The 16,559-nt window shown below is 45.1% G+C and overlaps 1 long non-coding RNA gene across 1 annotated transcript; it reads right to left on the bottom strand.

The window, feature by feature from the left end:
• Positions 1-672: 672 nt before the first annotated feature.
• Positions 673-16,161, bottom strand: LOC119963767. The gene is made up of 3 exons (XR_005460162.1): positions 15,988-16,161; positions 15,225-15,390; positions 673-1,230 (listed from the first exon to the last, which is right to left on the bottom strand). It is a non-coding gene; the product is annotated as an uncharacterized LOC119963767 (long non-coding RNA).
• Positions 16,162-16,559: the final 398 nt, after the last annotated feature.

The raw sequence follows: 16,559 nt of genomic DNA on the forward strand, positions 1-16,559 counted from the left end.
TCCTTACTTCAAAGTACTTTGATGTATAAACCTCTCGAATCTAAACTATTTAATTACGGCACTGGATTCTGACTCAAAATCGCAAAATATTCCTTTCTAATACTCCATATTAAATGTGGTACAATACGAGGAACAGGAGATACAATGTACGAATCCCTCTCACTTGTTACCATTTCCTAACCATGCTCTGGTGCTCAAGGGCTTACTGACAGCTGAATGCACTGTGGTAAGGAAGAAAGTCATTATTGCTGACAGCTTCTTTTTAAGTGATGAGGTGTAGATGGAGATGATAAAATACAAATGACAGTTTCGATCCTAACTATCCGTCTGTCCAGAAAGCAAAGCAGTACACCACACGCAATTGTGTAATTTCCAGTTTCATCCATTAATTGATGTCAGTGGCCAATAGTTTTCAGTGCTTGGACAATAGATCACCGAGTGGCATCAATAAGCACAGATTGTACTCAGCACAAAATGGGCGAAGCCATATTCCCTTTAAGAAATGCATTTTGGTGTAAACGGCTACAAATGATAACATAATAAATCTGTCATGTGTGTCAGGGAATCATGGCCGACAGGTGATTTCCAGAACCTCATAACCAATGCATAATGTTGCTTATAGATTATGCAGTGAAACCATCAAGAAAACTATTAATCATATTCCAAGGACATCAATATCTGGTTTCTTTATGCCACAGAAGTAACACTTCTCTAGGTCTGCCTTCAAGTTGTTTATTTTTGTGTGTTTTTACTGCTGCAAAATGTCACTTTAGACAGGGAGTATTTTTAGCTGTGGCTGTGGTAGAAAGGCACATGGACACTCACACACACTACCAGGTCAGTACTGCAGCGCAAAAAACAATGAGGTTTGATCTGCTAACATTGTAGCAATGTTCAGTATACAAAGAGTTAATGTCATGTTACAACTAACCACTAGATGGAGCTAGGTGCAGTACTATATAAAGCACTGACTCTCAGGCTTCTGGGAGAGGTAAGGCTGCAGTAGAGTCATGGGAGAGATCTGGGGATGATAGAGTACAGTTGGAGTTAGAGTGTACAGACTAGTATTGGTAGAGTGTAGATTACTATAATTATTGTTTACTATAGGAGTAAGTGGTCGAGCTTAATTTAAGTAGTGTAAATAAATGTTAGCTTCATTAATGAACTTAGCTTCTGTGGTCTTTAGGAACACTATGACATCCATCCGAGAACGAGAATCACAAGGAACACCTTAGGGGCAAAAAAAAAGATGCTTTTTAATACAAAAGTATTAAAACAAGGTCCCATTTGAGTTCTCAACTTTTCATACAGTAACTTTAAAAACAGAAACAGTGCGTACAACATGCTAACTGAGCTCCAGAAGTGTCATAATTAAGCACAGTAAGTGCCAAATGCAATCCACAGTGGACAAAACCAATCAGTGGGATGGGACAACTTGCAACAGACCTTTACAATTTGTAACATGTTCAAAATGGTTACACCATCAAAATCTCTTTCATTTATGTTCAAAAAGGATAAAAAAAGGTGAAGTGATTCCAACTGTGGCAATCGCTGGGAGGGCTGTAAATAATTTGAAGAAAGTTCCAAATAAAAGTCTTGAATTGAAACACAATTCTTTCAAGTACAGTTTTCTGACAATGCTTTGTATTATTGTGTAGTTATATGACAATGAGGGAAATATCTAAATTATTTAATATTTCTCCTTGGCCTTCTGCATTAGCAACACATGTTATCTGTTGTGGAGTTAATGAAAATGTGAAGGGAACACAATTATTTATTACCTGGAGATGTTATTTGTTTGACTGAAACTAACCAAAACTACTTACTTCCCTGATCATCGAGGATAAACCTCTCTTAAAGTTATTTCAGCGATGTGTCATACATCCACACAAGAGCCCCCTTTTCAATACGAAAATTTCATTCTCACCATGGGCAGTGTTATGTAGTATAGCATTTGCTACTCTTTATGGGTTTCACAGCAATCACACTTCAGATCAGCACACTGCATTTCTTTAATTTTCTTTTAAAATTAATGCAGACGTATATTGGATTCGTTTCTGAGACTTCAGTATTTGACATCGCTTGCCTGCAGTTGAGAGCTGGCGAGAGCAATAGTCACAAGGCCCACATCAAACACTGCCCAGCAGCAAAGGCTTCGCAACAAGGAAATATTACAACTGTACCCAAAAGTCATGCCCTGGAAAGACTAACTTGTTAACCGAGGGATACATATTCATTAACAAGAGGCCAAGGGTCACTTTGTCAATTACTGAAAAAGTTGAATTTTGATCCATGATAATCACCCTTCGCCAGAGTCAGACATTTAACTGCTCCACAACATAACTCACTGCAACTCAATCATTTAAAAAAAAAATCTAAAGTCATAGATTTCATTATTTTTCCATTTGAATTGAAAAGGCTGTTTATTTTAATTTGATCTTCTGAAGGTCTTAAAAAAACTTGCTTCATAGAACTGTAGGACAGCAGCCCCAAGTGGAAAATGATGAAAATTTTAGAATCAGTGAATGAAACCAAAATGTAGTTGGCAACTGCATAGAAGCTCAGCCTGCTTTAATACTGGTAAACCTCAGCACAGATGGTGCTCTGTCTGATAGAAGAGGAGGTAAAGCATAAATCTAGTATTGAGAAGCCCCATGACTGGTTTAATAATTTTGAATTCTCAAACTGCAGTCTACTTAATTATAATCAGTAATGACACACTAACAATGTGTTCAATGAACAATTTTATTGCCCGTATTCCATTACTCAGTTAAATGTTCTTTTAAGGCATGAGCCAAGGAGCTGAGACATGTACTTCAAGTCTGCTTCAGACGCAAAGAACACAATGGGGGAATTTGTGCAGGTTGTTAGAGAAGTGTTACAAAGCTCGTTACAAAGCATTGGGCTGGTTTGCCAATATGTTCCTGTCTCCAGGTGTTTTCCTCAGCGCAGGATGAATGTATAGTCAGCAATGCACCTTCAGTGGCAGGAAACCATTTGAAGTAATTATTGAGGCAGTTAGTGGGTCTTTTCTGAACGTTTTAGAATTTTGTTGGCAGTGCACTGGATCCCCTCATCTACCTACAAGAGGAGAGAACAACACTGAAGGTTGGTGCACTGTGAGATTCATATGCAGTGGTCACACCAAAGGGCAGAGTCGGCAATCCTCAGTTCATCTGCAAATGGTTGCAAGTGTTTGCTTGGCACCTGCAGATGGATCCATCGGATAATGTTGGGTGTGAGGAATTGACTGCCGAACCATCAGCAAGATGGCACCTCCTTCTTGAGCGGCCCTCTCCTTCTCCATTCACCTCGGCCGCACACAGCATTCACAGTGGGTCTTCCACGAGCGTGCTTGTGCTGCCACCACAATGGAGAATCCCGCCGGCAGAGAATCCAGCCCCTCATGTTTCCTCAGGCCACCTGCTGTCCCAATTACTCGCGAAGGTGCTTCTTAAGTTGCCTCCTCAGGGGAGACGCACCTTATGTCCCACCATGTCCAAATCCATGACTTGAATGGGAAAATTTGGTGCCATGTTCCTCAAACGAAAACATTGACTTTGATTTTAACTATAGCCTCCCAATGTAAATGTGGGCTTGAAAATGGTAATGGGGACACCTTCTGCTCTAATTATGCTGCCAAAACGTTTTGAGATGGATGGCCAGAATACCTGACCGCTTCAAGTGGGAAGTCAAGTCGCTTTTAACATGGAAATTTGGATCTTGTGATGAACATTGAACTCTACATGCAATTTTGATGTACAAATGTGCAGAAAGTGTACTCCAAAGGCTCCACCCATTTGTATCAGCACTCCAGAACCAAACAACCGAACTAGAGCTCATTAAAGGAACTACTGAACGTTGCTTAGAAAGTCTACACCAGTTTCTATTTTGTGCCGAGGAGGAAGAAAAATGTCCTCCAGGACCCAGAAAAATATTCCGACCTGCAAGGCCATGGATGTCCCCTGAAGCCCCATGGATCATTTTCCAGCCATCCAGGATAAGAGACAGATGATTTCTTCAGCTCTGTAACTGGCAAGATTCACTACAGCATGCCAAATTGACACCAATGAAGCTCAAGCCTCAAAATGATTTGGGTATCATGGACAGATGAATTAGAGAACCCATCCACTGTCCCTTTAAACTCCCTCCAATCTTTATAAAAGCCGTGAATGTTCTTCAACTATAGGCCCTGTATGTCAATTTAATGGGCAGCTTAACCTTTCACCGAACCAGGGGCGGCATTCTCCCCTACCCGGCGTAACGGAGGGTGCCGGAGTAGGGGAGTGGCGCCAACCACTCAGGGGTCGCGCCTCCCCAAAGGTGGGGAATTCTCCCCACCTTTGGGGGCCAGCCCCGCGCCGGAGCGGTTTGCACCAGAAGACTGGCGCAAACACCCGGCGCCCCGGCAGCGGGGCTGGCCGAAAGGCGTTCGCCGGTCGGCGCATGTGCCGGCAGTGACGTCAGTGGCAGCTGGCCGCTGACGTCACTGCCGGCGCATGCGCGATGTGGTGTTCCCGTCCGCTTCCGCCATGGAGGATGCCGTGGCGGTCGCGGAGGAACATAGTGCACCCAGGGCACTGGCCCGGCCCCTGATCGGGGGGCCCCGATCGCGGGCCAGGCCACCGTGGGGCACCCCCCAGGGTTCGATCACCCCCCGCCCCCCCCAGGACCCCGGGGGCCTGCTCGCGCCGCTGAACCCGCCGTTCCAGAGGTGGTTTAAACCTCGGCGGCGGGGAGGCCTCCCAGCGGCGGGTCCTCGGCCCATCCGGGCCAGAGAATCGCCGCAGGGGCCTCTCCGATCGGCGGGGCGAGATTCCTGCCCCCGCCACTTCCCGGGTGGCGGAGAATCTCTGCCACGGCGGGGGCGGGATTTTAGGCGCCCCCAGGCGATTCTCCGACCCTGCTGGGGGTCAGAGAATTTCGCCCCTGGTCAGTCACCTGCCTTGCAATTAAAGAGCTATCTGGAGGAGGAAGCTTTTGACAACATTCCAGCAATAGTACTGAAGATTTGTGCTCCAGAATTAGCTGCGCCAAGCTGTACAAATACAACTACAATTTGGCATCTACCTGCCAATATGGAAACTTGTCCAGACATCAATCTGGGCAATTACTGCTCCAGTCCAGTCCAGTCTCGATTATCAGCAAATAAATGGAAGGTGCCATCAGCAGAGCTATTGAGCGGCAATCATAGCAGGAACTAATTTGACCAGGGCCACTCGGCCTCATTACAGCCTTTGTCCAAACCTGGACAGGAAAAACTGAACTCAAGAGGGGAGGTGCGAGTTGTTGTGTACTGGATTCATAGAATAGATATGCTAATGAGTGATGTCGATGAAAATATGTCAGTGGCCTCAGCAGTCATGTGTTAGACTGTCAAGGGACCATGTCACTGTGGTATAGGGAGCTATTCGAGTGGGGGGAGGGGGGAGAAAAGAGAAATATAGTTGTAGTTGGGGATAGTATAGTTAGGGGAAGAGACACTGTTCTCTGGAGCCAGAATCGAGAGTCCCGACGGCTATGTTGCCTGCACGGTGTCAAGGCGCGGCATTCTCCGAACCCCCGGGGGGTCACAGAATCGCCTGGGGCCGGCGTAAATCCTGCCCCCGCCGTGGCCGGAATTCTCCGCCTCCCGGGAATCGGACGGGGCGGGAATCTTGCCACGCCGGTCGGAGGGCCCCCCGTGGCGATTCACCGACCCGCGATGGGCCGAAGTTCCGCCGCTGTCAGGCTTCTCCCGCCGGTGGGAATCAGAGCAACTCTTGTGCCGGCAGGATTGGCGGCGTAAGTGGGCCCCGGGGTCCTGGAGGGGGCGCGGGGCGATCTGACCCCGGGGTGTGCCCCCACAGTGGCCTGGCCCGCGATCGGGGCCCACAGATCGGCGGGCGGGCCTGTGCCGTGGGGGCACTCTTTTTCTTCCGCTGCCATCACGGTCTCCACCGTGCATGCGCCGGGATGATGTCAGCGGCCGCTGACGCTCTGGCGCATGCGCTGACTCACGCCGGCCAGCGAAGGCCTTTCGGCCCCGGCCGGCTGGGCGCCAACCACTCCGGCGCGGGCCTAGCCCCTAAAGTTGCGGAGAATTCCGCAACTTTGGGGAGGCCCGACGCTGGAGTGGTTCTCGCCACTCTGGTACGCCGGGACCCCCCGCCCCACCGGGTAGGGGAGAATCCCAGCCCAGGTTTGGGACATGTGTTCCAAGCTTGAGAGGAACATGCAGTGGGAGGGGGACAATCCCATCATCATGGTCCATGTAGGTACCAACAACATAGGTAGAACAAGGAAAGAGGTTCTGCATGGAGGGTTTGAGGAGCTGGGCACTAAATCAAACAACAGAATAATGACACCGACACAATTGGCTGGGGGACATTTTCTGTGCTGTGGACCTCTATGACTATATAGCTCTCTAGATTATGGCCCGAGCTACGTGCAAATTGACATACGTACATGAATCAGAGAGAAGAATATCTTGAGAGTGGGAGAAGCGGGTTTTGATTTTGGGGGGGTGGCTTTGGTACTGGGTAAAGTGGGGGCTGTACCATTGGGACTATCCAATTGGGTCTACATCTGAACCATGCTGGGGCCAATGCACTTGAAAACCGCACAATGAGGGAAGTGGAGAGGGCTTTAAACTAAAGAGAGGCTATTCTACTGAGGGGATATGTAGCCTTACTTAGCGAACGGATATAAGAACATAAGAACATAAGAACATAAGAACATAAGAACTAGGAGCAGGAGTAGGCCATCTGGCCCCTCGAGCCTGCTCCGCCATTCAATTAGATCATGGCTGATCTTTTGTGGACTCAGCTCCACTTTCCGGCCCGAACACCATAACCCTTAATCCCTTTATTCTTCAAAAAACTATCTATCTTTACCTTAAAAACATGTAATGAAGGAGCCTCAACTGCTTCACTGGGCAAGGAATTCCATAGATTCACAACCCTTTGGGTGAAGAAGTTCCTCCTAAACTCAGTTCTAAATCTACTTCCCCTTATTTTGAGGCTATGCCCCCTAGTTCTGCTGTCACCCGCCAGTGGAAACAACCTGCCCGCATCTATCCTATCTATTCCCTTCATAATTTTAAATGTTTCTATAAGATCCCCCCTCATCCTTCTAAATTCCAACGAGTACAGTCCCAGTCTACTCAACCTCTCCTCATAATCCAACCCCTTCAACTCTGGGATTAACCTAGTGAATCTCCTCTGCACACCCTCCAGCGCCAGTACGTCCTTTCTCAAGTAAGGAGACCAAAACTGAACACAATACTCCAGGTGTGGCCGCACTAACACCTTATACAATTGCAACATAACCGCCCTAGTCTTAAACTCCATCCCTCTAGCAATGAAGGACAAAATTCCATTTGCCTTCTTAATCACCTGTTGCACTTGTAAACCAACCTTCTGTGACGCATGCACTAGCACACCCAAGTCTCTCTGAACAGCGGCATGCTTTAATATTTTATCGTTTAAATAATAATCCCGTTTGCTGTTATTCCTACCAAAATGGATAACCTCACATTTGTCAACATTGTATTCCATCTGCCAGACCCGAGCCCATTCACTTAACCTATCCAAATCCCTCTGCAGACTTCCAGTATCCTCTGCATTTTTCGCTTTACCACTCATCCTAGTGTCATCTGCAAACTTGGACACATTGCCCTTGGTCCCCAACTCCAAATCATCAATGTAAATTGTGAACAATTGTGGGCCCAACACGGATCCCTGAGGGACACCACTAGTCACTGACTGCCAACCAGAGAAACACCCATTTATCCCAACTCTTTGCTTTCTATTAATTAACCAATCCTCTATCCATGCTACTACTTTACCCTTAATGCCATGCATCTTTATCTTATGCAGCAACCTTTTGTGTGGCACCTTGTCAAAGGCTTTCTGGAAATCCAGATATACCACATCCATCGGCTCCCCGTTATCTACTGCACTGGTAATGTCCTCAAAAAATTCCACTAAATTAGTTAGGCATGACCTGCCTTTTACGAACCCATGCTGCGTCTGCCCAATGGGACAATTTCTATCCAGATGCCTCGCAATTTCTTCCTTGATGATAGATTCCAGCATCTTCCCTATTACCGAAGTTAAACTCACTGGCCTATAATTTCCTGCTTTCTGCCTACCTCCTTTTTTAAACAGTGGCGTCACGTTTGCTAATTTCCAATCCACCGGGACCACCCCAGAGTCTAGTGAATTTCGGTAAATTATCACTAGTGCATCTGCAATTTCCCTAGCCATCTCTTTCAGCACTCTGGGATGCATTCCATCAGGGCCAGGAGACTTGCCTACCTTTAGCCCCATTAGCTTTCCCATCACTCCCTCCTTAGTGATAACAATCCTCTCAAGGTCCTCACCTGTCATAGCCTCATTTCTATCAGTCGCTGGCATGTTATTTGTGTCTTCCACTGTGAAGACCGACCCAAAAAACCTGCTCAGTTCCTCAGCCATTTCCTCATTTCCCATTATTAAAACTCCCTTCTCATCCTCTAACGGACCGATATTTACCTTAGCCACTCTTTTTTGTCTTATATATTTGTAAAAACTTTTACTGTCTGTTTTTATATTCTGAGCAAGTTTACTCTCATACTCTATCTTACTCTTCTTTATAGCTTTTTTAGTAGCTTTCTGTTGCCCCCTAAAGATTTCCCAGTCCTCTAATCTCCCAGCAATCTTTGCCACTTTATATGCTTTTTCCTTCAATTTGATACTCTCCCTTATTTCCTTAGATATCCACGGTCGATTTTCCCTCTTTCTTCCGTCCTTCCTTTTTGTTGGTATAAACCTTTGCTGAGCACTGTGAAAAATCGCTTGGAAGGTTCTCCACTGTTCCTCAACTGTTCCACCATAAAGTCTTAGCTCCCAGTCTACCTTAGCTAGTTCTTCTCTCATCCCCTTGTAATCTCCTTTGTTTAAACACAAAACACTAGTATTTGATTTTACTTTCTCACCCTCCATCTGTATTTTAAATTCCACCATATTGTGATCGCTCCTTCCGAGAGGATCCCTAACTATGAGATCATGAATCAATCCTGTCTCATTACACAGGACAAGATCTAGGAACGCTTGTTCCCTCGTAGGTTCCATTACATACTGTTCTAGGAAACTATCGCGGATACATTCTATAAACTCCTCCTCACGGTTGCCTTGACCGACCTGGTTAAACCAATCGACATGTAGATTAAAATCCCCCATGATAACTGCTGTACCATTTCTACATGCATCAGTTATTTCTTTGTTTATTGCCTGCCCCACCATCTCGTTACTATTTGGTGGCCGATAGACTACTCCTATCAGTGACTTTTTCGCCTTACTATTCCTGATTTCCACCCAAATGGATTCAACCTTATCCTCCATAGCACCGATGTCATCCCTTACTATTGCCCGGATGTCATCCTTAAATAACAGAGCAACACCACCTCCCTTACCATCCACTCTGTCCTTCCGAATAGTTTGATACCCTCGGATATTTAACTCCCAGTCGTGACCATCCTTTAACCATGTTTCAGTAATGGCCACTAAATCATAGTCATTTACGATGATTTGTGCCACCAACTCATTTACTTTATTCCGAATACTACGAGCATTCAGGTAAAGTACACTTATGTTGGTTTTTTTACCTCTGTTTTGAATCTTAACATCTCCAGTTTTATTCCTTTTGTTATTACTGGGCCTATTCACTGTGCTCCCCTCAGTCACTGTACCTTGTACTGTCGCCCTTATGGATTTCTGACTATGTCTTCTCTGCCTTGCACTTTTCCCCTTACTTCCTTTTGTTTCTGTCCCTGTTTTACTACCTTCCAACTTCCAGCATTGGTTCCCATCCCCCTGCCACATTAGTTTAAACCCTCCCCAACAGCTCTAGAAAACAACCCCCTAGGACATCAGTTCCAGTCCTGCCCAAGTGCAGACCGTCCGGTTTGTACTGGTCCCACCTCCCCCAGAACCGGTCCCAATGCCCCAGGAATTTGAATCCCTCCCTCTTGCACCATCTCTCAAGCCACGCATTCATCCTATCTATCCTGAAATTCCTACTCTGACTAGCTCGTGGCACTGGTAGCAATCCTGAGATTACTACCTTTGAGGTCCTACTTTTTAGTTTAACTCCTAACTCCCTGAATTCCGCTTGTAGGACCTCATCCCGTTTTTTACCTATATCGTTGGTGCCTATGTGCACCACGACAGCTGGCTGTTCACCCTCCCCCCCCCAGAATGTCCTGCAGCCGCTCCGAGACATCCTTGACCCTTGCACCAGGGAGGCAACATACCATCCTGGAGTCTCGATTGCGTCCACAGAACCGCCTGTCTATTCCCCTTACGATCGAGTCCCCTATCACTATAGCCCTGCCATTTTTCTTCCTGCCCTGCTGTGCAGCAGAGCCAGCCACGGTGCCATGAACCTGGCTGCTGCTGCCTTCCCCTGGTGAGCCATCTTCCTCAACAGTATCCAAAGCGGTATATCTGTTTTGCAGGGAGATGACCGCAGGGGACACCTGCACTGCCTTCCTACTCTTGCTCTTTCTTTTGGTCACCCATTTTCTATCTCCCTCAGTAACCTTCACCTGCGGTGTGACCAACTCGCTAAACGTGCAATCCACGACCTCCTCAGCATCGCGGATGCTCCAAAGTGAATCCATCCGCAGCTCCAGAGCCGTCAAGCGGTCTAACAAGAGCTGCAACTGAACACACTTCTTGCACGTGAAGGAGCCAGGGACAGTGGACGTGTCCCTGAGCTCCCACATCGCACACGAGGAGCATGACACGGGTCTGGGATCTCCTGCCATGTCTTAAACCCTTGGTAAACTTAAACAACTAGAATTTCAAAATAAAAATAAATAAATTAGACAATGAAAAGAAAAAGAGAGACTACTTACCAGTCACTTACCAGGGTTAAAAAGCACCTCCTCACACTCTGCACCGAATTACCTCACTGCACCAAATTACCAAGTTTCAATCCCCACTCTGTACGAGTCTCACTCCGGATGTGTCTCCTGGAAAAGTGCTCGCTTACTGTGTGCGCTCTCTGTCTGTCTTTTATACAGACCTCAGCTAACCGATGACTCAAAAAAAAACCTTAACTTCAAAGAGAATAATACAATGTGCCCCTAAACAGGCCTCAGCAGGCCTCAGGTGATTGACAGATAACTGCCTCTCAGCAATTAGGGTGGGGACAGCTTCAACCAATCAGACACTAAGCTCCACACTGCACTTTTAACTGAAAAACAGCAGAATTAGATTTTCCACTTACCTTTGCTGATTTACCTCACTGCACCAAATTACCAAATGGCAACATTCCAAGGCAGCTACTTAGGTAATGAAACTCAGTGGGCAGCACGGTAGCACAGTGATTATCACAGTTGCTTCACAGCTCCAGGGTCACAAGTTTGATTCCCGGCTTGGGTAACTGGCTGTGAGGAGTCTGCACGTTCTCCCCGTGTCTGCATGCATTTCCTCCGGGCGCTTCGGTTTCCTCCCACAGTCCAAAGATGTGCAGGTTAGGTGAACTGGTCATGGTAAATTGCCCTGTGGGGTCCAAATGTTAGGTGGTAAGGTGCTCTTTCAGGAGCTGGTGCAGACTCGATGGGTCAAATGGCCTACTTCTGAACTTGAATTCTATGATTTAATGGTATATAGTAATGATTTGGGCGAGGCAAGTGACTGCACTATTGCCAAGTTTATGGAAGACACAAAAATAGACGGAAAAGCAAGTGTTGAGGATGCCACAAAGAGCCTACCGAGGGATATAGGCAGGTTAAGATAAGTGGGAAAAACTTGGTGGATGGAGTATGATAGGGGCTGGTTTAGCACAGTGGGCTAAACAGCTGGTTGTAATGCAGAACAGCGCCAGCAGCGCGGGTTCAATTCCCGTACCGGCTTCCCCTAACAGGCGCCAGAATGTGGCGACTTGGGGCTTTTCACAGTAACTTCATTGAAGCCTACTTGCGACAATAAGCGACTATTATATTATTATAATGTAGGAAAATGTGAAGTGCACTTTGGTCGGAAGAATAAAGGAGCTGAATATTATTTAAATGGGGAACGACTGCAGAAAAATGCAGCACAGAGGGATTTCGGGATCCTCATGCATAAATTACAAAAAGCTAACATGCAGGATCAGCAGGCAATTGGGAAGGCAAATGAAATATTGGCCTTTATTGTAAAGGGAATTTGATCTAAAAATAGGAAAGTCCTGCCAAAACATTTTCAGGCACAAGTTATACCACCTGGGATATTGTGAACAGTTTTGGTTCCCTTATCTGAGGAAAGATGCACTGGCATTGGAGGCAGTGCAGAGAACGTCCATGAAGTTGATCCCGGGTATGGAGGGATTTTTTTTTACGAGGAGAAGTTGAATAGATTGCGCCTGTATTCATTGGAGTTTAGAAGAATGAGTGGTGACCTTATTGAGACATATAGGACTCTCAGAGGGCTTGACAGGTTAGATGCTAAGAGGTTATTTCCCTTTGTTGGCGAGTCGAGGACCAGAGGGCATAATCTCAGAGAAAGTCCATTTAAGACAGAGATAAGGAGGAATTTCTTCTCTCAAAAGGAGTGTAGTGAAACTGTGAAGTTCTTTACCACAGAGCGTGTAGAGGCTGGGTCATTAAGAATGTTCAAGGCTGAGATAGACAGATTTTTAATCAGTAAGGGAATCAAGGGCTATGGGGACAAGGTAGGAAATTGGAGTTGAGAATTATATCAGATCAGCCATGATCCAATTGAATGGCTGACCAGACTCAATGGGCCAACTGGCTTACTTCTGCTCTTACATCTTATGGTCTTATGGTCAAAGGATGAAACACACTTATATTCAGGGGAGACATTCCTCCTGTGTAGCAGTCCTGCCTGTCGTGGGAACCATCGCAGGCGGATGGACAATCTGATGGACTATTTAAAGGTCCATTGGCATCGGGTGGAAATTTCCCATCTTGAATGGATGCAACTGGAAAATCCCGCCAATGGTGTTAATAAATCAGTTTTGCCATAATCTCCAGAGTTTCAGAATCTTGTACAAGAAATTTTCTACACAAAATAAATCTTCTTATCATTTTAGAGATTAATCCCATTGTAGAAAATTATGTTGTCTTATCTTCTTATCATAATAAATTCTTCCCATTGCCCTTGGTGGAGCAGCCTCGCACAGAGATCCGTGTAGCACTGTTACCACTGCCTATAAAAAGAGAATACTCTTTCCAAAATATCATCGGGAAATCATCGCTTCTTCATGTCCTGAAATGCCCATAGAAACATTGTAATTCACGTCATTCGGTTCAATAGAATTTCAAATCTTCACTACCTTTGTGCAGCAGGAAATGCTTTTAAAATCAATTTACCGGATGTGTGCATTGCCTGGCCATTTCAAAGGGCAGTTCAGAGTCAACCAGGCCACACAAAGTAAAAGTGGCAGGCTTCCTTCCCTGAAGAAGATTCGTGAACCAGATGGATTTTTATGACAATCTACGATGATTACCCTTGGTTACTAGTTCTATGACATTACCACTGTGCCACCGCCGCTCTATGATATGGCTGTGAGAGTCTTCATTGGAGTTAAAGCTCTTTTGTCTTCTCAGGTCTTTCCGTACTGTGCTATGAGGGAACAGAACATTCCCGAGCAAGTCCTGATTTCTCCTCTTCTGCGCCAAGGAAGTCCATGAGTTGATGTATTTGAGTGATGCATCAGTCTTGCATTGAAAGAGGGTCATTCTCCTTACAGATCAGCAGTCCTGAAGTCCACACTCTGATTACCAGCAATACTGCAAAGTTGTTGTTCCATTTAGCTCATGATGATGCCTTCCAGGAGAAAGAGAAATGCCAGCATGTCTCCAAGACATCTTCCCAAAGGGCTGAGAATACTGTGAGACACTGAATCCCTCAGAACTGTAACGTGGGGTAGGGAAAGAATTTGAGTAGGAGTTGGTTAGAAACTGTAGCAGGAAAAGGGAGTTATAGAAAGTTCAAATATATGTTCTTTTGGTTGTTAAGAACTTGACAGAATAATGGGGGGAGGTGGAGTGAAATGGATTAATAGAAAAGGTATGTTGACGACTGATGCAGACGATGATATACTCGTGACATCAGCAGTCATGTGCTAGACTCCTGAGAGAGAGGATTAAACATGCTATGTTCAGGGGACACATATATACTCTTCAGTCTGTCTTATATATAGTGATGAGAAACCAGTTTAATAAGTCATAGCAAGACTACAGTCTGTCTAGGGAAGATTAGCCAGAAGCCAGGATGTATAACACGAGTACATAGGCCATAGTGTCAATCCAAGCCAAGAGTGACTGCCCTTGACATCAAGTCAACATTTAACTGAGTGGAGTATTATGGAACCTATTATGGACAGTGGGACCAAAACACTACACTGGTTGCAGTCATACCTGCACAAAGGGTAGATGTGGTTGTTAGAGGTCATTATCTCAGTTCCAGGTCATCACTGCAGGAGTTCCTCTGGGTCGTGTCCTCGGCCCAATTTCTTCATCTGTGATCTTCTCTCCATCATAAAGTCAGAAGTAGGAATGTTTCCTGATGGTTTCACAATGTTCAACACTATTTGTAACTCCTTAGATACTGAAGTAGTCTGTTTCCATAAGCAGAAAGTCCTGGACAACATTCAGGTTTGGGCTGATAAGTGGCAACTTACGTTCACGCCACACATGTGCTATGAAATGACCATCTCCAACAAAGTAAATCCAACCCTCTCCCCCTGACATTCAATGGCCTTAGCATCACTAAATCCCCTCTCACCATCTCAGGGGGTGACCAGTGACTGGAAACCATATATGCCAGAGCAGGTCAGAGCCTCAGAATCCTGCAGAGCGAAACTCACCTCCTGACTCCCCATAGTGTGTCTACCATCTACAAGACACAATCCAGGAGTGTGATGGAATACCCGCCACTTGCCTAGATGAGCCGCTCCAACAACACTCAAGAAACTCAACACTGTCTAAAGCAGCTTATTTGATTGGCACCCCATCCAACCACCTTTAGCGGCCACTCCCTCCGGCACTGGCACACAATGGTAGCAATGTGTACAATCTACAAGATTCACTGCAAAAAGCTCATGAAGGTTCCTTCAAAAGCACTTTCCAAACCTGTGACTTGTGTCACTTAAAAGGACAAAGGCAGTAGATGCATGGGAACACCACCACCTGCAAGTTTCCCTTCAAGCCGCATACCATGCCAACCTAACTTGGAACTAAATTGCAGTACCTTCACTGAAACTGGACCAAAATCCTAGAACGCTCTTCAAAACAGCCCTGCGGGTGTACATTCACCAGATGTACTGCAGCAGTTCAAGAAGGCAGCTCATTACAATCTTCTCAAGGTCAATTATGGATTGCCACTAAATGCTGGCCCAGTCATCGATGCCCACATGCTAGGAAAGAATAAAAACAATTGATGGTCTGTTACATAACGAGCATTAAAACTAATCTCGCGGGCAATGCAGATGTGTTCTGAAAAATTATTCAGAAATAATGTGATTAAAGATTATTAAAGGACATATAGTATTAAATGTTACAGATAAAATATTACTTCAAAGTAAATCAGCAACATGGAACAAGGGACATAGATTTAAAGTAGTGCAATATGAATTTAAAGTACGTATTACAAGTGATAAATATTTAGAATCATATAACTGGTAGGGTTTAGAGATAAATAATAGGAACTTTACATGCAACTGAATTAAATAATGGGATAGTTAAATACATGAAAAACAGCTTCCAGTAACTGAATTGTCTTTTATATCCTTTGATCTTTATGTTCGAATATATCATTTGGTGGAAATGATCAGCTTTTACTCAGAATGCCCTACATTGTTATATAAAGTGAACATATCATGAGCCCTTCGTGACTTTTTTCTGGACAACTTTACTGTGACTGGTCAGGTTGGATTTCCAGCAGTGTTTGGAGAACACACAAACCCTGATGTTGCCAGACACAGAATAATGAAGAATTATGCGACTACTCTTACCAATTTGGCTGCAGATGCTCTCTCAGTTAAGTTGGCTCCAACGTATGTCAAAAAGAGAAAATGATGGAAGTGCACAGTGGGTTGAACATCACATGCAAGATGGAAGATAGAAGGAGATTTTGGGTGTTACCCTTCAGTAGATGGTGTGGATGTTTTGAGATTTTTGTTTCGCAATGGTTGACTGTTTCATCCTGGGCACTCTATCAGCAAATGATAATTATTAATAACAAATAATCTGCAGTTACGATCTTTTAAAAAATGTATCTTGCAGTCTTTAGTCACAGATAATTCAATTTTCGTTACATATCAGCTCATGGTCTACTTATGTTTGCATCTGTCCTGAACTTCCTCTGATTTTTCTCCCAGAGGGCTGTGCAACTTTTAAACTTCCTGTCTCAGAAGGTGGTGGAGGTGGGGTCATTGAATATTTTTAAGATGGAGGTAGATAGATGTTTGTTATGCAAGGGGATCAAAGGTTATCGGGAATGTTGAATTTGAAACACAAACAGATCAGCTATGATATTACTCAATGGCAGAGCAGGTTAGAGGGGCTGAATGGTCTACTTCTGTTC

The sequence above is a fragment of the Scyliorhinus canicula genome, chromosome 3, assembly GCF_902713615.1.
Source record: "Scyliorhinus canicula chromosome 3, sScyCan1.1, whole genome shotgun sequence".
Classification (NCBI taxonomy): domain Eukaryota; kingdom Metazoa; phylum Chordata; class Chondrichthyes; order Carcharhiniformes; family Scyliorhinidae; genus Scyliorhinus; species Scyliorhinus canicula.